The sequence below is a fragment of the Lepus europaeus genome, chromosome 8 (assembly GCF_033115175.1).
Source record: "Lepus europaeus isolate LE1 chromosome 8, mLepTim1.pri, whole genome shotgun sequence".
In the NCBI taxonomy this organism is placed as follows: Eukaryota; Metazoa; Chordata; class Mammalia; order Lagomorpha; family Leporidae; genus Lepus; species Lepus europaeus.
In genome coordinates, this window is record NC_084834.1 from 120,973,488 (window position 1) to 120,996,525 (window position 23,038).

Here is a 23,038-nt window from a genome sequence, read left to right on the forward strand (position 1 = left end):
TAGGGAAGCAATCACCATGAATTATGGGGAGGCTGGGTTACTCTTATTTTTGTACAATCATGTGCCACCTAATGTTTCTATCTGTAGCATCTGCATATATGGTTCCATAAGGTTACAACAAGAGCTGAATAATTTTGTGGCTTAGTGTCTTTGATGTAGCTGTCAAAGTCCTGGTACAGGCTGGTGTTGTGTTGTTGGTTAAGCCACTGCCTGTGACTCCAGTATCCCAAATGGGTGCTGGTTCATGTCTTGGCTGCTCCACTTGCAGTCTAGCTCCCTGCTCATGGCCTGGGAAAAACAGCAAAACAGCAGATGCCTCAAATATTTGGGCCCCTGCCTCCCACATAAGAGACCCAGATGAAGATTCTGGCTTTGGTCCGGCCCTGCGGTGGCTGTTGAAGCCATCTGGAGAGTGAACCAGCAGATGGAAGGTCGGTCTCTCTCTCACTCTCTCTCGTCTCTCTGTGTAACTCTGACTTTCACATAAATAAGTCTTTAAGAGGAAAGAGTCCTGGTGCAGTACATCCCATGTGTGTTGATGCTGGTGGAAACAAGCCTGCTGTGCTGCTGGTTGTGTGAAGGTATCCCAGTATGATCACATGCACTACGGAATGCTTTGTAATTACAATAAAAGCCCATGGTACTAGTTTATTTCTACTATACCACATGTCATTATTTTAGAATGTACTCCTGCTTATTAGCAAATGCATTTACTGTCAACAGTATGCCGTAGTGTGCCAGCAGATTCAGTGTGTCCACACAGCACCAACCATTATGAAGCATGTGTTCGTGTCACCAAACGGCTCCTGACCGTAGTTTGGTGATGTTCCACCTCTTGTGTTTGCCTGCCCTTCTGAGGGATTACCTTTCAGGGCTTTCAGCTCAAAGCCTGGTGGTCTTTGTTCCTTTAGCAAGGCCAAAGGTGGGAAATTTCACTTTTCTTTTCAGTTTAATTGAAGTATTTAGACTCTTACCCTGCACAGTTTGTAAATTCAGCAAGTATCTTGAAGGAAGTACAGCCCTGAGCTGTGGATCTCTGTGGTATCCTGGCAGCTCTGCTCACCAGCAGCTGTATTCTACCCAGATCAACTCTAGTTTCCAGCCGCCAGCGCTGAGCCCGTAATCAGGAAATATTCCCAGTTAAAAGCACTGATCACCTGCAGTTTTAGACCTTGTTCTCCTGCTTCTGCAGCTCTCTGTTGCCTTCAAAAATGCGTTTGTGATTCAGTGAGCTTTTCTGCTTGTTCTCAGAGTGTTGGCCTGCTGCAAACACTCCACCTACCTGGTTGCACAAAATGCTCACTTTTATGAGCTGTTTTATATAATGTCATCTAAGCCTTTCGTTATTGGATTGTAGCTTTTGACCTAATTACTTTATAAAGTTATTTTATTGGACTATAACTCACATGTTAAAATCCACCCAATTTCCACAGTCAAGAAACAAAATCCCTGTTGCCCCCAGCATTTCTCTCAACCACAAATCTGCTTTCTGTTAGTATAGGTGTGCTTTTTCTGCAGTGTAATGTAAGTGGGATCATATGGGATGTGCCTTCTGGGTTTGGCTTTCACTTAGCATATTCATGTCAGTAGTTGTGTCTCTAATGCTGAGTACTGTTGCATTGTGTGGGATATGGCACAGTTTGTTCACCCAGCTCTGAGTTAGTGGATATTTAGATTGGGTCTGGTGTTTGACTGTTGGGAATAGAACTGCTAAATGCTTGTGGACATGTCTTCATTTCAGCTGGGCATACATTTAGGGGTGGAATTACTGGTGCATGGTAATTGTATGTTTAACTTTAGAAGAAAGTTTCAGTTGTTCCACATTCTTTCTGACACTAGGTATTGTCAGTGTTTCTGAATTCCAGCTATTCTAGGAGGTATGTAATGATAAACCTGCGGTTTTAATTTGCATTTCCCTAATGACTTGATATTGACTGTCTTTTCATGTGCTTATTGGTCATTGGTATATTTTTTTTGTGAGATACCTGCAGAGCTGGGCCTGTTTTAAAAGCTTGATTATTTTCTTACTGATATAAAAAAGTTCCCCACCCCCTTAAATATGTGCTCATACACCATCCTTGTCAGCTGTTAGAATTGTGAAACCTGTCCCCCAACCTGAGGCCTTTTACTCACAGTGTCTTTGAAGAGAAGTCTTTAACTTTGATGAAATCCAATTGACTAATTTTTTTCTCATGTGCTTCTTACTTTTTATGTCTTGAGAAATATTTGCCCAAATATTTCATCTCATTTTTCATAGAAGTTTTGATTTTAGCTCTTATGCTAAGTCTGATTCCAAGTTAATTTTTAGGCTTGGTATGAAGAAAGAGTTGACATTCTTTAAAATTTGTTTTCCCACATAGAGATACAGTTGTTCCATCTTTTTTTATTGAAAAAAGACTATCTCCACTGAATTTGCTACTTTTGCCAAAAATCAACCAATCTTTTTTTGAACTCTTTGGCGAACTACAACTTTATGTCTCTCCTTACAGTACATTAATGGCCTGGTTACTGTGGTTTAAATCACATAATGTAAGCCTTCTAACTTAGTCTTATTTTAAAAATTGTTTCAGCTTTTAAAGATACTTTCTATCTGTATTAATTTAAAAATTAACTTGCTATTTTATATAAAAATGACTGCTGTGATTGTGATTGTATTGAACCTGGAGAGCTGCTTAGAGAAACTTGACATCTTAACAATACTGAGTAATGTGACCCATGAATACAATAGACCTGTCCATTCATTTAGGTCTTCACTTTCTCTCAGCAGTGCTTCACGGTTCCTGAGTATACTTCTAATGGTGGGTTTTATCTTTTTCATTCAGCAAGTGCTTACTGAGCACTTGGCTATGTGCTGGGTACTGTCCTAGATGCTGATGAGCAAAGTGGCCCCTGAAAGCCCTGTTCCTGGGGAGCTTAGGTTCCAGTTGAAGAAGCCAGATGGGGAGCTAGTAAGTTCGGTCCATGCCAGGTGGTCAGTAAGTATTGTGGAGAACCAAATCGGAGTGTGGTGGATGCACGGGTGTGCGATGGTGTCCTGGTCGGTGTAGGCTGCTGTAATGAAAATGCCAGAGGCTGTGTGGTTTGAGCAACAGATGCCGATTTCTCATAGCTCTGGAGGCTGAGAAGTCCAGGGGCCAAGTACTGGCGGGTTTGATGTGAAGGCCTACTTCCTGGCCCGTAAACAGCCATCCTACCACTGTGTCTTCCTGTGATCAGCCCCTAGGGTCTGTTTTAGAAGGGCGCTCATTCCATTGGGGAGGACATTGCCTTCATGCTAAATTACCTTGCACAGCACCCACTTTGTAATGGCAGCACAAGGGGATTAGGATTTCAGCGTCCGAATTTTGGGGGAGACATTCCTTATCTAACTGCAGGGTCACACTTTCGAACTGGGTAGACTGAAATCTTCATTGAGAAGTAGATATTTGAGCAGAACCTAATTTGTTATTTACTAGCTAACAATGAACCACCAGCAATCTTAGGAAAAAGGGAAAGAAGGTGGGAGTTTGAATAAATGTGCTAAGTCTGCGTCCTCTGTAGTAGCTAGGAATCAATAGCATTTCACATCACAAGTGTAGAAATAGAAGTATTACTTCTAACAGAAGAAAAGTAAACAGTAGAAAAGTTTATGATGTTTGAAATCTAGTGAGAGGAACAGAATGGGAAAAATAAATGCATTTCATTATGGCTTATAGTAAAAAACTAATAGGTAACATGAAGAAATGGGGGACTCCGTTTCTTATAAGGATATGATAAAGGTATTCACTAGCACAAAAACCCAAACCTCATTAAAATATTGGAAGTGTCTATAAGGCAAAGATGGAAATAAGAAAAGACAAGTATAATTTTATGACTGTCAAGTTAAAATTTACAATAAATACCAAATATCTACAAAAATAATAAAGCATAAATATTTAAAAGGCAAAAGAGATACTGGAGAATTAGAAAAATCTTAATGGTAGAAGACTTTAGTGGACTTCTTAGACCATCTATTTTAAATGAACAAAAAAGTAAGTCTAGGGAACGGTGCTGTGGCGCAGCAGGTTAAAGCCCGGGCTTGAAGCACTGGCATCCCATATGGGCGCCGGTTCTAGTCCCGGCTGCTCCTCTTCTGATCCAGCTCTCTGCTATGGCCTGGGATAGCAGTGGAAGATGGCCTAAGTCCTTAGGCCCCTGCATACGCGTGGGAGGCTCCTGGCTTCGGATCAGCAAAGCTCCGGCCATTGCGGCCATCTGGGAAGTGAACCAGCAGATGGATGACCTTTCTCTGTCTCTACCTCTCTCTCTGTAACTCTTTCAAATAAATAAAATAAATCTTTAAAAAAAGATTTAAGTCTATAGAATAGCTAAGTACCGGGCTGGTGCCGTGGCTCACTTGGTTAATCCTCTGCCTGCAGTGCCGGCATCCCATATGGGTGCCAGGTTCTAGTCCCGGTTGCTTCTCTTGCAGTCCAGCTCTCAGCTGCGGCCCAGGAGGGCAGTGAAGGATGGCCCAAGTGTTTGGGCTCCTGCACCCACATGGGAGACCAGGAAGAAGCACCTGGCTCCTGGCTTCAGATCGGTGCAGCGCCAGCCCTAGCGGCCATTTGGTGAGTGAACCAATGGAAGGAAGACCTTTCTCTCTCTCTCACTGTCTATGACTACCTGTCAAAAAAAAAAAAAAAAAGAATAGCTAAGTACCCCAATTAGTAACCAAAATTTTATAGATAAACTGAATACTGCCTTTAAAATAGCTATTTCTTTTTTGGGGGCCTGGTGTTGTGGTGTAGCAGCTTGGGCTGCTGCCTACAATGCCAGCATTCTGTAAGGGTCCTGGTTTGTGTCCTGGCTGCTCTACTTTTAATCCAGCTCCTTGCTAATGTGCCTGAAAAAGCAGTGGAAGATGGCCCAAGTACTTGGGCTCCTGCACTGACATGGGAGACCCAGATGTAGTTCCAGGCTCCTTGTTTTGACCTGGCCCAGCTCCGACTGTTGCGGCCATTTGGGAAGTCAAGCAGTGGATAGAAGATCAATCTGTCTCTACCTCTCTCTATGTAAGTCTGCCTTTCACATAAAATTTTCAAGATGGGGGAAAAAGCATAGCTTTTTTTTGTTTGTTTGTTTGAACACCTATACAACATTTACAGAATTGATCATAGTGCTGCTAGATAGTAAAGAAAGCTTATTAAATTTCAAAACGTAGAACTAACATAGAACTGTCTAATATGGCAGCTACTAGTCACATGTATCTATTTAAATAAGGGACAGTTATTTGGCTCAGTGTTTTTAATAAGATACTGCTTCAGATGCTTGAATCCCATCAGATGGCCTGAGTTCAATCCTGGCTCCACTTTGCATTCTGGCTTCCTGCTGATGTGCACCCTGGAAGGCAGGCAGCGTTTCTGTGGGTCTTGTCTTTTTATCCATTCAGCCAGTCTGTATCTTTTAGTTAAGGAATTCACTGTTTACATTCAAGATTATTATTGATAAGTAATAATTTAATCTTGTCATTAAAATTTTTTCTTCTGTTTGTTTTAAATATCCTTTGTTCTCTTTCTTGTTGGTTTTATATTTGCACTGTTTTCATTATGGTTGTGATCTTTTAAAATACCTGTATGTGGGATGCCCTTAAACAGCTTTTGTTGAGGATGGTTCATTGGTGAGGAATTCCCTCAATTTTGCTTGTCTTGGGAAGTATTTCTCTTTCATTTATCTGTGACTGCTTTACTGGGTATAATATGCTTGGTTGGCAGTTTTCTTTCAGAACTTGAGATAAATAATTTCATTTCTTTCTGGCCTGTAAGATTTCTGTTAAAAAAAAAAAATCCTCTGTTAGCCCAGTGGGGTTTCCATTAGAAGTGACTTTGCACTTTTCTCTTGCAGATTTTAGAATTATCTGTTTGTGTTACACTTTTGAGAATTTTAGTGTAATGTGTTATGGTGAGGCTCTTTTTTTGGTCATGTCTATTTGGAGTCCTTTGGGACTCCTGTTTTTGGATGTCTAAATCTTTCTCAAGATTAGGGAACTTTTAAACTGTTATATCTTTTCTTTTTTTCTTAGTCTGGTTGGAATATTCCAGAAGACTTGTTTTCTTTTTTTTTTTTTTTTTTTAAGATTTATTTATGGCTGGCGCCGTGGCTTAACAGGCTAATCCTCCGCCTTGCGGCGCCGGCACACCAGGTTCTAGTCCTGGTTGGGGCACCTGATTCTATCCCGGTTGCCCCTCTTCCAGGCCAGCTCTCTGCTATGGCCCAGGAAGGCAGTGGAGGATGGCCCAAGTCCTTGGGCCCTGCACCCCATGGGAGACCAGGAGAAGCACCTGGCTCCTGGCTTCGGATCAGCGAGATGCGCTGGCCGCAGCGGCCATTGGAGGGTGAACCAACGGCAAAAAGGAAGACCTTTCTCTCTGTCTCTCTCTCTCACTATCCACTCTGCCTGTCAAAAAAAAAAAAAAAGATTTATTTATTTATTTAAAAGTCAGAGTTACACAGAGAGAGAAGGGAGACAGAGAGAGAGAGGTCTTCCATCCTCAGGCTCACTCCGCAATGCCTGGAGCTGCACCAGTCTGAAGCCAGGAGCCAGGAGCTTCTTACCGATTTCCCACGTGGGTGCAGGGCCCCAAGGACTTGGGCCATCCTCTACTGCTTTCCCAGGCCACAGCAGAGAGCTGGATCAGAAGAGGAGCAGCCAGGTCTCGAAATGGCACCCATGGGGGATGCTGGTGCTTCAGGCCAGGGCGTTAACCCGCTGTGCCGCAGAGCTGGCCCCAAGACTTGTTTTCAAAGTCAGATAGTCTTTTTTTTTTCTTTTCTGCTTAATCTAGTCTTAAGTTGAGGCTTCCAATTTCATTGTTTATTTGAATTGTTGAGTTTTTCATTTCCAGGATCGCCTGCGTTGTTTTGCTGATTTTACTCAGCTGTCCACTCCCTTATATCTCTTTGGGCACCCTTTGTGCATTGTTTGGATTTTTATCAAGTATTTCCTCAGTCTCCTTTGGAGTCCTTCACTGAAGCATTATTGTGTTTCTTTGGGACCATCATAATGCCTCGTTTTTCATACTTCCTGTGTCTGTCCCCACCTTGGTCTTTGCATATCTGGTGAGTGAATTGTTTCTGTCACTTTGAGTGAGTGTCTTTTGTAGTAAAGGGTGTTTGTCCTGGAGTTGTGCCTTCAGGGATCAGTTTGCTGGGCCATTCTGACTTTATTTCCAGTCGCATGCCATGGTGTTGATGACAGCAGCAGTGGGGATGTGGGGTGCTTATCTCAGTCCCAGCAAAAATGTATGGGTCTTGGTAGTGGCCCATGGGGCAGGGTCCAGGATTGTGGAAGCCCCCACTCTTAGTCCACTGTGATGAGGGTCATTGGACCTGCGGAGTCCTTGCAGGGCTGCTTGAGTATCCATGTTGGCAAAGGCATGACTAGGGTCATGGTAGCCGTGGCCCAGTGTCTGGCAGGAGTGTGCGAGTCCCTGCAGCAGTAGCCTCAGGTTTCCATGCAGTGTCTTGGCACTCGCCTACCTTTTTGTTCCCGAAACAGATATGTTATGCTGCCTGGGGTAGGGTGAGAATGAGTTGAGCAGCCCTGTGGCCACATGTGCCATAGTGCTAGATCACACCCAGAGCCTGCCCAGACTAGCACAGCATGGAGCAGGGCCACAGCACACTTTGCTATAAGCTGCCTGCTTCTGAGATGGACTTGGCGCTTGAGGCCGCTGCAGCCAGCCACAGGTGATGCTGGCCATGTTGTAAGGCCAGTTGATTGGGGCCATGGAGCTCCGCCTGATACTGGCCTGGGGACAAGGACCATTAGAATCTGCAGTTTTACCAGACACAGGACCACATTTCTAAGCTCAGAGGCTGGTCCTGTTCTTGCTGTGCGTCCACAGTTGGGGAAGGGTGTGGAAGGCAGTTCTCTGGCTGCCCTGGCTGACACTAAGCTGGGCGGTGCCCGAGTCTTGAAGGTGCGGGACCTTGGGTTGTTTTGCAGATGCTCCCCAGGCCAGCAAGAGGCTGGGAGTAATGTAGGCAGAAGCAGTCGCTTGTTCTGCCAGGGTGCAGGTCTCCACCTGATGCTGGGGCTCTGTCTGCGAGTGTTGGCCTGGGCCTGAGGATCTCTGGTCTCTATCTTGTGCTGAGACTTGCTGCATTCAGACTGGCAAGCCCTGCGCTCAGGTTCTTGTCCTGTTCCCATTGTAGTTGAAGTCTTACTTTTTATTGCTTGAGATCGGGAGAGAGGCGGTGAATGTGGTTCCCTCAATGCTGAGGCTCACAGTCACGAGGTCCTGCCCTGTCTCAGGGTGTGTACCAGGCTTCACCGTGCTGGTGGTGTAACCGGCATCTGTTTCTGAGGCTGCTTTGGTGAGCGCTGGCCCGGGTATAGAGGCCTTTACGTTTTACTGGGTACTGGGTCTTGACTGCACTGATCTTCCGGGTGAAGCCTAAGCTTATTTTCCCACCCTGCTTCCAGGCAGCTAGTCTCTCCACTATCTGCTGGATGCTGGGGGAGGGTGAGATAGGTGGTTCTTTGACCATCTGGCAAGGTGGGTCTAAAGGCAGGTGCTGGCTGGAGGCAGAGGCCTTGAGGCCTGTCCAGCTCTAGTTTTCACTGTCCGTAGGCCTGGTGCTAGCGTCGACATCTCAGCTCAAGCTGGAGGGCAGCTGTGTCCTTGATGTGCTACTTGGATATGGGGGAGGGGTGCTGAAGCAGCTGTTCCTTCCTGCTGTCTTCAGTTACTGTACTGGAATAAGGCGCTGTGGTCTCTCACCTGACATGGCTTTGTAGAGGTGACTTGATCTGTGAATAGCTGTTCACGTTGGGAGTTCTGTGGGAGAGATGATAGCCAGAGGGTCTTTCTCAGCCACCAGCCTGTTTCTTCTTCACCAGGCTTCTTTGATCACAACTTATAGTAAGAAATATATTTTATTGGGGTCAGCGCTGTGGCATAGTGGGTAAAACTGCCACCTGCGGTGCTGGTGTTGTGCCCAGTTCGATTGTCCCCAAAGACCACCAAGGAGCCGATAAACCGCTGTAAAACACACGAGAGTTTTATTACAGGCCCGAGTCTGGACTCTAAAGCATCACCGACGCAGCGGGTCTGATTGAGGGCCCCGACCCTTCGGTTAACAGGGTTTTTAGAGGGTTTTCAGAGACATTCTATACATCATGGTACCATTTAGCAAATCATCTCATCCTGTGGGAAATTCAAAGGACATCTCTTAGAATTGATTAGTGCATCCAGTGGTGGGAATGGACCTAGTAAAGGTGGTTGGATGGCTTTGGGGTTGATGCCTGGGTCCGAGCTGCTGGGGTGTAGTGCCAAACCGCAGGGTCTGGGGATGTTATCAGTCACCTTAACTTCCCTGAAAAGACACCAGGAACTCTAGGTATTTCTCTGCTATCTGCTAATTGGCTGTTGCTAGGAGAATTTATTGCAAGGGGAGTTTATTTATTTTTAGGAGCTTCTGGCTCAGGGTTCAGGGCCCAGTCAGGCCCGAGTTACAAGATGGAGGCTTATTTTTAAATAGTTGTACCTTGATCCAGGCTCAGGTCTCTCCCTGGCGTCCCATCTGAGCACCAGTGTGGGTCCCAGCTGCTCCACTCCGATCCAGCTGTCTGCTGTGGCATACCTGGAGGAGGCTCTGGCTCCTGACTTTGGACTAGCCCACCTCCAGCCATTGCAGCCATTTGGGGAGTGAGCCAGAGGATGGAAGATTCTTCCTCTCCCTCTCCTTTCCCTCCTCCCCTTCCCTAGCTCTGCCTTTCAAATAAATAAATACATCTTTTTAAAAGTATATTTTATGGGGCAGGGGGCTGGCACCGTGGCTCACTTGGTTAATCCTCCACCTGCGGCACCGGCAGCCCATATGGGTGCCGGGTTCTAGTCCCAGTTGCTCCTCTTCCAGTCCAGCTCTCTGCTGTGGCCCGGGAGGGCAGTGGAGGATGGCCCAAGTGCTTGGGTCCCTGCACCTGTGTAAGGAGGCCAGGAAGAGGCTCCTGGCTCCTGGCTGTGGATCAGCGCAGCGCGGCCTTAGTGGCCATTTGGGGAGTGAACCAATGGAAGGAAGACCTTTCTCTCTCTCTCTCTCTCTCTCACCATCTATAACTCTACAAGTCAAATAAATTTTAAAAAATTAATAAAAGTATCTTTTATGTTGTGATCTAGTGTATACGTACACACTTGTTAAAAACATCTGAAACAAAGTTTCCAGAAATTACCTTACCATCACCTGGTGTCTTGTGCTTTTTTTCCTCAACTTGTTTTGGTTTTTTAAATTTTTTTTTAATTTTTTTTTTTTATTTTTGACAGGCAGAGTGGACAGTGAGAGAGAGACAGAGAGAAAGGTCTTCCTTTTGCCGTTGGTTCACCCTCCAATGGCTGCCGCGGTAGGCGCGCTGCGGCCGGCGCACCACGCTGTTCCGATGGCAGGAGCCAGGTGCTTATCCTGGTCTCCCATGGGGTGCAGAGCCCAAGCACTTGGGCCATCCTCCACTGCACTCCCTGGCCACAGCAGAGAGCTGGCCTGGAAGAGGGGCAACCGGGACAGGATCGGTGCCCCGACCGGGACTAGAACCCGGTGTGCCGGCGCCGCAAGGCAGAGGATTAGCCTGTTGAGCCACAGCGCCGGCTGTTTTGGTTTTTAATAAATGAACCGATTAGTTTTATTGATTTGAAAGGCAGAGCCACAGACAGTGCTGGTTGTGACCCACTATATTGCTGACCCAAAGGGTGAAAGCATTGTCACTTTGTTAGGATATTGACATACTTGCATTGTTCTCCATCAAGTTTGTACTGACTTACACCACCCTCAGCAAAGTATGAGAGTAAGGCCAAAGCTGACACGCTAAGCGCTTTCAGTATTTTACACCCACCCACCCCCGGTCCGGGGATCTGTACCTCCTCTGTGACCTCATACTTAACACCTGTCCAGCCTGAGGATTGTTTTCATCCTTTAACTCAACTCCTTTTTTTGATAGTAGTAAGAGGGAGAAGTCTTCAGTTCCCCTGGAGATTTGCATCCTGATTTCTGTTGTTGCTATTTATTCTTACTCAGTCTACCTGAAGTTTTTTGTTTGTGTACCATAAAAGTATTTTAAAGAATCTGTGCACTCCCTTCTCATGAAATGTTTTTAAGCATTTTATTTAGAAATAATTACAGATTCACAAGAAACTGTAAGGATGCTGTGTCCCTTTGATATCGGGATGGGCCTCCTAAAATATATTGGAATATGGCCTCCTCAAAGTCCCATCTGGGGTGTCTTCTGAAATTGGAATTTGGGGTGCCATACGATATTACCTATGCTTATTAGTAAGTTCCCAATATTAATAAGCCCATGTGGGTTCTTGCCTAATAGTCAGAGAATTCTGAATACTGGCATAAATGGACGAGGCAGCATGGTGCATTTTTAAGCTTTTATTCAGTGAGAGAAGTGCATAGGAGAGTGAAGGCTTTATCTGAAAGAGGGGTAAGTCTGGGTTCATACCGAGTACCATACGGGAACCTCTAGACCAGGAAGGCCATGTGCCCTGGAGGCACAAGGCCCAGCAAGCCCCGTACTGGCAAAAGGCCAAGGAAAGGAAGGGGACCGGGCACACCCAGTCCCAGGCTTTTAATCCACTTTCAAAGGGGAGTGGTTAATTGACCTGATTGGCCGGTGGGTACACAGGTGTGGTCAGGTAGAGTCATGAGGTCACACAAGGGCGTGGTGAAGGCGTGGTCTTCCAGCTCACAAACCTAATCAGTTTTAACCCGTATGCTTCTGCACTATTGACGTCTTAGGTAGCTGTCACACCATGTCGAGACCAGGAGACTGACATCAGTGTTTTGTGTCTCTGGGTATCTCAGGTGGAGATCTGCACGACCTCCACTGCTTGCACAACTTCCCTGCCACAGAGGTCTTGCTTTTGCTACCTCTTTGTGGTCACTCTCATTCCCTCAGACCCCCATTTCCTGGCAATCACTAATCCATCCTCCATTCCTTTTTTCTTTTTTTAAAATTTTTTTTGACAGGCAGAGTGATCAGTGACAGAGAGAGAGACAGAGAGAAAGGTCTTCCTTTTTGCCGTTGGTTCACCCTCCAATGGCCGCCGCGGTAGGCGCGCTGCGGCTGGTGCACCGCGCTGATCCGATGGCAGGAGCCAGGTACTTCTCCTGGTCTCCCATGGGGTGCAGGGCCCAAGGACTTGGGCCATCCTCCACTGCACTCCCTGGCCACAGCAGAGAGCTGGCCTGGAAGAGGGGCAACTGGGACAGGATCGGTGCCCCGACCGGGACTAGAACCCGGTGTGCCGGCGCCGCAAGGCAGAGGATTAGCCTAGTGAGCCGCGGCGCTGGCCTGTCCTCCATTCCTTATTACCGTTTTGAGAGATACATAAATGTGGTCGTGTTATGTGACCTTTGGATTTTTTTTTTTTCCCATTTAGGATAGATCCCTTGAGCATCTCTCGAGTTGGTCATTTTTATTGCTGAATAGCGTTCTACATATTCATGCTTGAGCATCATAGTTAGGCTGTTTATCTGTTGTGGGACACTTTTGTTGTTTCAAGTTTTTCATTACTACAAAGAAAACTGGTATGTACAGTCATGTACAGATTTGGCTGGGAGAAATGCCAGACAGAATGCTGTCTGGTAAGTATATATGTAGATTTTAATAAACTGTCAAACTGTCCTCCAGGGTAACTGAACCATTTTTTCTCTCCCAACAGCAATGAACGAGAAATCCATTTTGTCTGCATTTTCATTAGCATTCAGTGTATCACTGTTTCTTTCTTTCTTTTTTTATTTATTCTTGCTATTCTGGTAGCTATGTAGTGATAGCCCATGTGGTCTTACCTTGCTGCTCCATAATGGTTGATGTTGAGCATTTTTTCAAGTGCTTATGTGCAGTCCATATATCCTTTTCTGTTTATATGTTGATGGCTTCTGTTTGCTAATATTTTAAGGATTTTTGTGTCTGTATTCATGAGCAATACAGGATTTTAGTTTTGTTGATGAGCTTTTGTCTGGTTGGGATAGCAGCATAATACTTGAAATGTTTCTTTGATTTTTCTGGAGGAGACTGTGTGGAATTAATATTATTTCTTGAACTATTTGATCAGATTCTTTAGTGAAACTGGACCTGAAGATTTTTTCTTTTTGGGAGTTTTTAAATTATGAAATCAGTTTCCTTTTTCAAATGATGAATTATACTAGTATATGTTTATCAGGGCATTAGTTCATGTCTCCTGATTGTCAAAGGTATATGTGTGGAGTTGTGGTATTTTTATTCTTCTGTTTTCTTCATGGTCTATAGTGATATTCCATATTCAGTTCCTTATATTGGTAATATGTATCTCCTCCCCACGCCCACTTTTTTTTTTGTTTTGTCTTTTTAGATAATTATCAGTTTTATTGATTCCCTTACTTTCTGCCAAGGAACCAGGTTTTTCTTTCATTGGATTTTCTCTATTGTTTCTGTTTTAAATTTCATTTGTCTTTCTTACCTTTATTTTATGCCATTTTTCTGTGTTTGTGTTTTTAACATTTTTCTGAAGTTGGGGTTTAGATCTTTGATTTGAGAATCTTTCTTTTTCTTTGTAAAAAGACTTATTTGAAAGGCAGTTATACAGAGAGAGGGAGTCAGAGAAAGAGATCTTTGTCTATTGGTTCACTCTCCAGATGGTTGCAGGTGCTGGGGCTGGGCCAGACTGAAGCCAGGCGCATAATCAGGATCTCCCATGGGGAGTATTTGAGCTGAGCCATTTTCCACTGCTTTACCAGGCAAGTTCGCAGGGAGTTGGAGCCAAGGGGGAACCCAGGACTTGAACCAGTGCTCATTTGGGATGCAGGTGTCCCATATGGTGGCTTTAATTCGATGTGCTACAGCCCCAGCACTGAGAATTTTCCTCTTTTCTCATATGAGAATTTAGTACTGTAAATCTCCTGTTTTCTGCTTTCACTGCCTTCTGTAAATTTTAATGTGCTACATTTTCATTCTATTTCACACTTTTTAATTTTCTTTTGAGACTTACTCTTTGACCAATAGATTGTTCAGAAGTGTGCTCTTAGTTTTTCCTGTGATCTTTCTGTTAGCAGTTTCCACTTTCCAGTTTCATTGTGTTAAATTCCAGGAGAGGAAATACTGTGTTATTTCGGTTTGTGAGGTTTGTCCAGTCATCCATGATAGTGTCTGAGTTGATATATGTTCCATAAAATATATTTGGATGTGTAACAAATAATGGGAAAGAATGTATTCATATATTCTGTTTTGGGATGAAGCGTTCAGTACATATGTTTAGATATGTTGGTTGCTGGTATTGTTGAGTTTCTATAATCTTAGTGATTTTCTCTCCGTTTCTATCAGTTATTGAGAGAGGATAGTTGAGGCCTCCTGCTAGACTTCAGGTTTACATAAATGTCTGTTCAGTTCGGTCAGTTTCTTGTTCTGTGTTTTTACAAGACCACTGTTGTCTTATGCATATCCCTTCAGGATTTCTGTGTCTTCTTGGCGAATGTGATACAGTGGCCCTCTGTCTCTGGTGGTTTGCTTTTTCAACATCTGCTTTATCTGAGATTACTATACCTGTTTCTGATGTCTTTTTATTCATGTGTATTTTTTTCTATTCTTTTTTGTTGTGCTCGCTTGTATTGTTATTTGAAGTAAATTTCTCCTGGAAAGCATGTAGTTGGCATTGTGTTTTTGAATTCACTCTGCCAATTTGTTTTAATTAATGTATTGAGTCCATTAATATGTAATATAATAATTGACACTTCAGGACTTAAATCTTATATTTTAGTTTTCTGTTTTCATTTTCCTATTTTACTTGCAGTTTGTTGAGCTTTTTTTTTTCCCCCTAGTCTATCCTGATTTACTGTTAATGTTCTGATCATCTATTTGAACAGTGTTTTGTTAATGATTGCTAAAGGTATTAACAGTGTGTGTTCATAACTTAATGATGCCTAGTGTCACTAATGTTCTTTCATTTCTTTGGAACCATAGAAACCTTATGCCTGTTTAAGTCCCTCTACTCTTCCCCCATTTCTCGTATCATTCCTTTTTGTATTTTCTCTATATCCCGGGTCAGTTTTGCATAACTATAATAAAATACTTGAGACCTGTAACAGTCAGTAAAAGAGGTCATTGTAGCTCACAGTTCTGGTGGTCCAAGGGCCCCTATCTGGTGATGGTCTTTCTATTGGCAAAGTCCTGAGGTGGCTGGAGCACATCAGGAGAGACGTGTACGCACGTGGTTGTATCCTTTCGTTGTTCTCTGTCCTGTTCTCAGTCCACAGTGTTTGATCGTAGAGGTGCCAGCTGGATGATTTTATCTAATTCTAATCAGTTTCTAAAGGCCGCACCTTTAAACCCCACCACAGTTGGATTGTTCCAACCTCTCACATTTTCACATGTGTACTAATTTTGAGCACATTCAAATAAAACCATAGCATAGCTTTATCACACACAGTGTTCTAGTTGTTGCTTCTACAGACAGAAATTATGTGTGTCTCTGTGTGTATGTATGTGTGTGATTTGAGAAGAAAAATGGCTTTTGTGTTTACCAGTGGTTTTATTCTATTCTTTGTCCTGATTTCTGCTAGCATTTTTTTTTTGTTTGTTTTTCTGAGAGATAGAGTTACAGACAGTGAGAGAGATGGAGAGAAAGGTCTTCCCTCTATTGGTTCACTCCCTAAATGGCTGCAACGGCCAGAGCTGCGCCAATCCAAAGCCAGGAGCTTCTTCCCAGTTTCCCACGTGGGTGCAGGGCCAAGCACTTGGGCCATCTTCTCTACTGCCTTCCCGGGCCATAGCAGAGAGCTGGATTGGAAGAGGAGCAGCCACTGCGCCACGGTGCCGGCACCTACTAGTTCTTTTTTATAATTTCCTTCCTATTTTTTTTAAAGATTTATTTTACTTATTTGAAAGAGTTAGAGAGCCAGAGAGAGAGAGAGAGGTCTTCCATCTGCTGGTTCACTCCCCAAATGGCCAAAATGGCCAGAGCTGAGCTGATCCGAAGCTAAGAGCCAGGAGCTTCCGCCAGGTCTCCCACACAGGTGCAAGGTCTAAAACACTTGGGCCATCTTCCACTGCTTTCCGAGACCACAGCAGAGAGCTGAATTGAAAGTGGAACAGCTGGGACTCGAACTAGTGTCTATATGGGATCCCAGCACTGCAGGCTGGGGCTTTAACCTGCTGTGCCATAGTGCCAGCCCCGATTTCCTTCCTATTTGAACAACTTTGTCATTCTTCTAGGGCTGGTTTGCTCCTGACACATTTTGTCAGTTTCTCCTCATTTGAGGATGTTTCTTTCATAAAGGATGTTTTGCTTAGATACAGAATTCTAAGTTTTTTTTTTCCCCCAGCACTTTAAAAATTGTTCAGGGCATAAAAATATGAATGTAAATTTTAATAGTTATTAATTGTGACCATAATGGTGTCAATGTTTAAGAAAAAAAAATTTTTAGTAAGGTTTATTTATTTGAAAGAGTTACATAGAGAGAGACAGAGATCTCTATCTGCTGGTTCACTCCTCAGATACTGGCAACTGCCAGGGCTGACTAGGAGCGAGGACTTCTTCCAGGTCTCTCATGTGGATGGCAAAGGCCCAGGTGCTTGGGCCATCTTCCCCTGTTTTTCCCAGGCCATTAGCAGGGAGCTGGATTGGAAGTGGAACAGATGAGACTCAAAGCAGCACCTGTATGGGATGCTGGTGTTGCAGGTGGCTTTACCCACACTGTGCCACAATGTCGGCTCCAGAAAGTTTTTTCTTTTAAATTGTGATCACTTTGAGTACAATATAAATATATGTGATTTTATTAAACAGTTATTAAACATACATGCATCTCTTTGAAGAGGACTGTTCTTTTAATTGAATTTATATATCAGTGATGAATATCTTAGACTAGTCTCAGTGGAAATTAATAGCACAATGAAAAAGTGTTGATCCATTGTAAGTATGAAGCTTATAAGAGATTGATTTTTGTTAATCATATCATTTAGAATCATAGTAGAATTTTAATATTTATCTCACAGTAGAATGTATATAATGTTATATGTATCATATATATCATAATAGAATTTTAGTATATTCCTGTTAAATTGATCTATATATAATGAGACCAAATAGGAATGAAAAAATGAGCAGAGAAAAGGATGAGCTGCAGCTGTGTCCAGGAGGAAGCACGTGGATTCGTGATGAGTCTCAGTAAGTGCTCTAAGAGATACAAAGCACCAGCCTGGGGGGCTTGCTGCTTGTACTTGAAGATACGACACCACCTTGACAGAGTCAAGGGTTTTTTAGTCTTCAAATCGTGCAGAATATCTCAAGTCACACAAGACACAAGTGATTGACAGACCACACTTGTCTTTCCTCATATTTCTGAGAATGGTGAAAGTACACATCTTGAGTTCTGCTTCAAAATACTTCATAGATCTTGAATTCTAAATAATTGTAGATAAATTCTAACTCTAGGATCCTGTCCATAAGCTTTTTACTTGCCTGAACATAGCAATGACTGTATCAGTACTTCTTAACACTATTTTAATTGTATTTTCTCTCAGGTTAGCTCTTTCATGGGTTTTTAGTCTCACTTGCTGAAGTCCTATCATAACACTGGGGGCCAGAATATTTGCTTTTTAATGTCAGGCTTTGCCTTTAAAGACAAAACTGCACCATGAATGTATGGTGTCTTCATTGCAACAAATTTTCTGATACTGTATTTCAGATTATTCCTCTGACTGATGTTCTGCATGTTTAAAAAAAATGAACAGCCGTGCACCGAAGCAAGATTTTATATGTAGGAGAGGTAGATCTGTATCTGCAAAGTGGGAAGGTTCTGCCGAAGGGTTTGGGAAGGATGAACCAGTGTGGTGCCTCAGTCTTCTTATTGATTCTAGTAAATGGCCAGTAGCTGTGGAAATTAAGAATCTGTAAACTGACTCCGTTAAAACCATCTGGCCTGTAGTGTGAAGATTGCTGGATTAAAGTTTAATCTTTCCTCTCTGGGTTGTGATCTTGAATCTCCTGCTGTGCAGTACTCATCTGTGTTTTGTTTCATAACTGTTCTAGTTTCCTTAAGGACCTTTGTCACTGTGCAGTTAGGACTGCTTTGTCTCGGTGCCTTTTGTCAGTGAGGATTCTTGGAGTGGAGCGGTTTTTTTGTTCTTCCTCTTCCTCCTGTTTGTATTTTTTTATTTACAAGCCACTCCTTTCAGATTTTGATTTTCTTTCATTGCATCAGATTTTGTCCTGTGTGGTTATTGGTTCTTAACAATATTTGTTGTGTTTAAATGAGTAAAATTCACTGAAGGCAGGAATTTGATGTGTTTCCTCACCTTGGAATGTGTAGATTCCGTCATAGTGAATGAAGGAATGCGAGAGTAAGGAACACAATTTCCTCCAGCTCTACATCTATTTAAATTGCAGAAAATAAAAAAATAAAGAACAATCCTGAAACAAGTACACATTACCCATAGAGGAGCAAAGATAAGATTTACATTCAGCTTCTCCCCAGGTACTATGTAAGAGAGAATAGATAGAGTTAAATATCTCAGTTTCCAGTATTCAGAGGAAAATAGGCAATAGTTTACAATTTGTACTCTCTAAAATTCTTCAGTGGTGAATGAGAAATAGACTTTGAGACAAATAAATTGAGATATATTTGGTTATCAGATCTGTTTTATAAGAAATGTTAAAAGTTTTTAAAAAGATTTACGTATTTGAAAGAGCCCTGGAGAGAGAGGAGGATAAACAGGTCTTCCATGGTTGACTCTCCAAATGGCTGCAGTGGCCAGGACTGGGCCAGGAGCTTCATTGGGGTTGCCCCCAGTGGGCAGCAGGGACCTAAGCACTTGGACCAACTTCCACTGCTTTTCTTAGGCGATTAGCAGGGAGCTGGACCAGAATGGGAGCAACTGGGACATGAACTGGTGCTCATGTGGGATGCTGGTGTTGCAGGCAGCAGCTTGACCTGGCATGCCACAGTGCTGGCCCCAGAAATGTTAAATTCTTTATAGAGAAGGAAGACTTTGGAAGTTAGAAATCTAGTTCTGCAAGAATATCAGAGAAGGAATAAATAAAGGCAAAACACCTTAATTGAGCTAATAGAGAACAGTTCAAAATATTAGTAACTGTGTTTGATTGTGTTTGCTTATATAGATGTCTATGTATATGTGGAATAAAGGACAGGAGGGATGAATTAGGATTGTTTTGTTATATTCACTGTACACGAAGTGGTATGGTATTATTTGAAAGTGAACTTGGATTGTCAGTGTTGGAATTAAATAGAAGACTAAATAAAAGTGGTGTGTGAATGTAGGGGTGGGGGAACCCCTTCAGCTGACACCATACTTAATGATGAGAATCTAGAGGAAAGATTCCCAGTGTAGTCATGAACAAAGGATGCCCCTCTGTTCAGCATCTCCTGGAAGTCTTATGCAGTAAGATAAAATGAAATAGCTTATACTGATTGGGAAGAAAGAAATAAAACTTTATTTGCAGACAGTATGATCACATATATGTTGAAAATCCAAAAGAATGGCAACAAGCAAACACAATGGAAACAACCTCCTGGAGCCAGTGAGTAATTACAACTAAGTAATAGGAAGCAAGATGAATGAGGAATTTGGCATTTAAGAAGCACTACTGTTTCCATTAATACTCCAAAAAAGGACTAATTAGGTGTAAGTCTACAAAATAGAAACTCTATATGAAGATGAATTTAAAATATGGATCAAAGATACAGAAGAACTGAATGAGAGAATGTGTTTATGGAGAAGACTCAATATTACCAAGGTATCAGTTCTTCCTAACTTGATCTGTAGATACAGTGCAATCCCAGTTAGAATCTTAGTGAGTGATTTTGTGTATATCAGCAAATTGAATCTCAGGTTTATATGGAGAGGCGAAGACCTATAATAACCAACTCAAAATTGAAAGAAAACAGAGTTGGAGGTTTGACTCTGCCTGACTTCAAGCTTCACTGTGAAGTCAAGACAGTATGATATTGCTGTAAGGACAGATAGATGAGTGGGACAGAGTAGAGAGTACAGAAATAGACCTGTGTAAATACAGTCTAGTGATCGTTGACAGAGGAACAAAAGCAGTAAAAATGGTGTTGGGAGAACTGGGTATCCACGGTGCCAAAGAAGACATATGGATGGCAAATGAGGAAAGATGTTCCACATCACTTGTCAACAGTAAATGCAAACTAGACCAACAGTGAAATCCTATAAACCTCTTTGATTTGCTAAAACCAGCATACTGACTGCCAGCAATGATGGTGAGGGTGAGAAGCGATAACCCCTTGTCTCTGTCTGGTTAGAATACAGAGGTACAGCCATTTTGAAAGGCGATTTGCCAGCTTCTTACAGAATTAGATGTGGTCTTAGCATACCGTATGATTTCAGCAGTCACACGCCTTGATATTTAACCGAAAGGGGTTGACTACTTAAGTCCATATTGCAGCCTTCACATGGATGCTTATAGCAGCTTTTTTATGATTGCCCAAATTTGGAAGCAACAATGATGTCTTTCATTAAGTGAGTGGATAAGTGAGTTGGGATGCATTGAGATACCAAGCCATGAAAAGACATGACTACATGCACAAAACCAATATGAAAATGCTACATATTGCATGGTTCCAACTTTGACATTTTGGAAAAGGCAAATTACAGTGACAGTAAAAAGGTTGATCCCAGAGATCATGGGGAGGAAGAGATGTATTAAGAATATAGAGGTTTTATAGTGGCAACGAAGCTATTCTGTATGGTATAAGGCCTCGAACTAGCGCCCACATGGAATGCTGGCACTGCAGGCAGCGGCCTTTACCCGCTATGGCACAGTGCTGGCCACATTTAAATGCCTCCTCTTAAGGAGACCTTTCCCCATTTGGAGTTTCCGGATAGACAATTCCTAGAGGAGTTGATGGAGACTGATGTGTTCGTTGTTGCATTCCCAGTTCTGGGCACACAGGAGGCTCCCAATAAGTGCTGCACATGTGAGTGAAAGAAATACATGCCGAAGATCATGTTACTCGGTAGAATTCAGTTAGCATTATTTCAGCAACTGCCCTTATTTTACAGTTTTTATGTTTTTCTTCTAGTAAAGCTGCTGAAATGCAGAAGCTGGTTCTGTCCCATTATAAGATACCTTTGGAAAACTCCGCAGTTCTTTTAGACGGGTCTTTAGAGCTTTGTGAGTTTCACTAGGTACCTGCAGTCTTCACTTTGAACTAAGAGGTATGCCGTCTTTCGTCTTTTATTTTTCTTCATGGTGGGGTGGGATTTGCAGTCTCCTAGTAGGAGCGCAGGACAAGAATTATAAATATATTTGGGGCATGATGTGCTCCTTTCCTTGGAAGATTTTGTTTATATTTAGAAAATTCAGTCCTACAGGGAATAAAAAATTTATTCATTGGCATAATTGAAATGCAGATGTATTTTGTTTTTTAGCAATTCCTGAAATTTCTCAAACTTACTAATAAGTGAGAATTTTAAACTTTTTGTCTTTTCTGAGTTGAAGGAATGTGATTTGCAGATGACTGAATAGTGGAATAAGTGTTACTTCTTTTCTGTCAGGTTTTTAAAAAATATCTATTTATTTGAAAGAGTTACAAAGAGAGAGAAAGAGAGGCAGAGAAAGAGAGGTCTTCCATCCACTGGTTCACTCTCCAGTTGGCCACAACGGCTGGAGCTGCACCGATCTGAAGCCAGGAACCAGGAGCCTCCTCTGGGTCTACCAGGCGGATGCAGGGGCTCAAGGACTTGGGCCTTCTGCTGCTTCCCTGGCCATAGCAGAGAGCTGGATTGGAAGTGGAGCAGCCGGGACTTGAACCGGCGCCCATATGGGATGCTGGCACTGCAGGCTGCAGCTTTACCTGCTGTGCCACAGTGCAGAGTTTTAAGGTAGAGATAAAGCACTCATTGACTGAGGTCGAGAAGAGAGAAGAGTCGGTCACCTACTGCAGCTGCTGTCAACAAGCAAGACTGCCTCGGGCCCATGTGTACCGCATTCTACCAGCTGCTTGTCTTCTCTGACTCACGACCTCAGAGTGGTGGTTGGTGTTTTTAAATGGCTGAAAAAAATACTCAGAGAAGGATGCTAACTTGTGACCTGTGAAAGTTCTAGGAAATCCATGTTTCAGTGTGCACGAATAAGGCTTTATTGGAACACAGCCACTCTTGTTTTTATCATGTGTGGCTGCTGTAGTGTCAGTGAAGTAGTTCCAGTAGATGGTGTAAGGCTTCCAGAGCAGGACACATTGACTGGGACAGTAGGTGAGCTGACTCCTACTCCTCTCTGCTGGGAGTCCTTAGAGAGTAAACGCTAGGGTTTAAAGGAGGAGTTGGGGAAAACTGGAGGTGAGGGTCCTGGAAAGTAATGTATATTCTGATTAGACTAACCTGCATTGCTGTTGAACATGGATAATAAATCAAGAGAATGGGTGCTCCTGTTGTTTCCCCTGTAATATATGAATATGGGAATATGTAGAAAGAAAATTCATATGGTACACCACATTCTCCAGGTTTTGATGGTATTGTTATATGTTGAACACTTAAAAATCTGTATATTCCTTTTGTACCGGTCTTTCCCCCAAAGTTTATTTACATATTTAAGAGGCAAAGAGACAAACTGAAAGAACGCTCCCACCTGCTGGTTCACTCTCCAAATGCCCATAGTGGCTGATATCAGTCTGGGCCTGAAGCCGAGACCCAGGAACTTAATCCAGATCTCTTGTGTGAGTGTCAGGAACCCAACTACTTGAGCCATCACGGCTTTTTTCCCAGAGTATTTATTGACGGGCATCTGGAATCAGACTGGAACAGGGAAATGAACCTGGGCCCTCTGGTGAGGATTCTAACTGGTGGTGTCACCACGAGGCCAAACACCCACCTCCAACTTTATCCTGTACATTAATAGAGAATTCACTTCTGCTATTTTAACCAAAAAATAAGTAAAATATTCCTTTAGCGCCTTGAAAACACTGACTTGAGTATGCCTGGGGTGTGCATTCGACCCAGCGGTTAAGATGACTGCGTCCTCTATACCTGGCTCTGGGTCCTATCCTGGGAGCAGCTGGGTTT

General features: G+C 43.0%; 1 protein-coding gene across 5 annotated transcripts in view; it reads left to right on the forward strand.

The window, feature by feature from the left end:
* Positions 1 to 23,038, forward strand: part of CLOCK (clock circadian regulator) — a 112,698-nt gene that overhangs the window by 10,617 nt on the left and 79,043 nt on the right. For all 5 annotated transcript variants that reach the window (XM_062198812.1, XM_062198811.1, XM_062198815.1 and 2 more), the window contains one exon: positions 21,058 to 21,193. The gene's annotated coding sequence lies outside the window, so the exon portion shown is untranslated. The remainder of the gene's footprint in view (positions 1 to 21,057; positions 21,194 to 23,038) is intronic.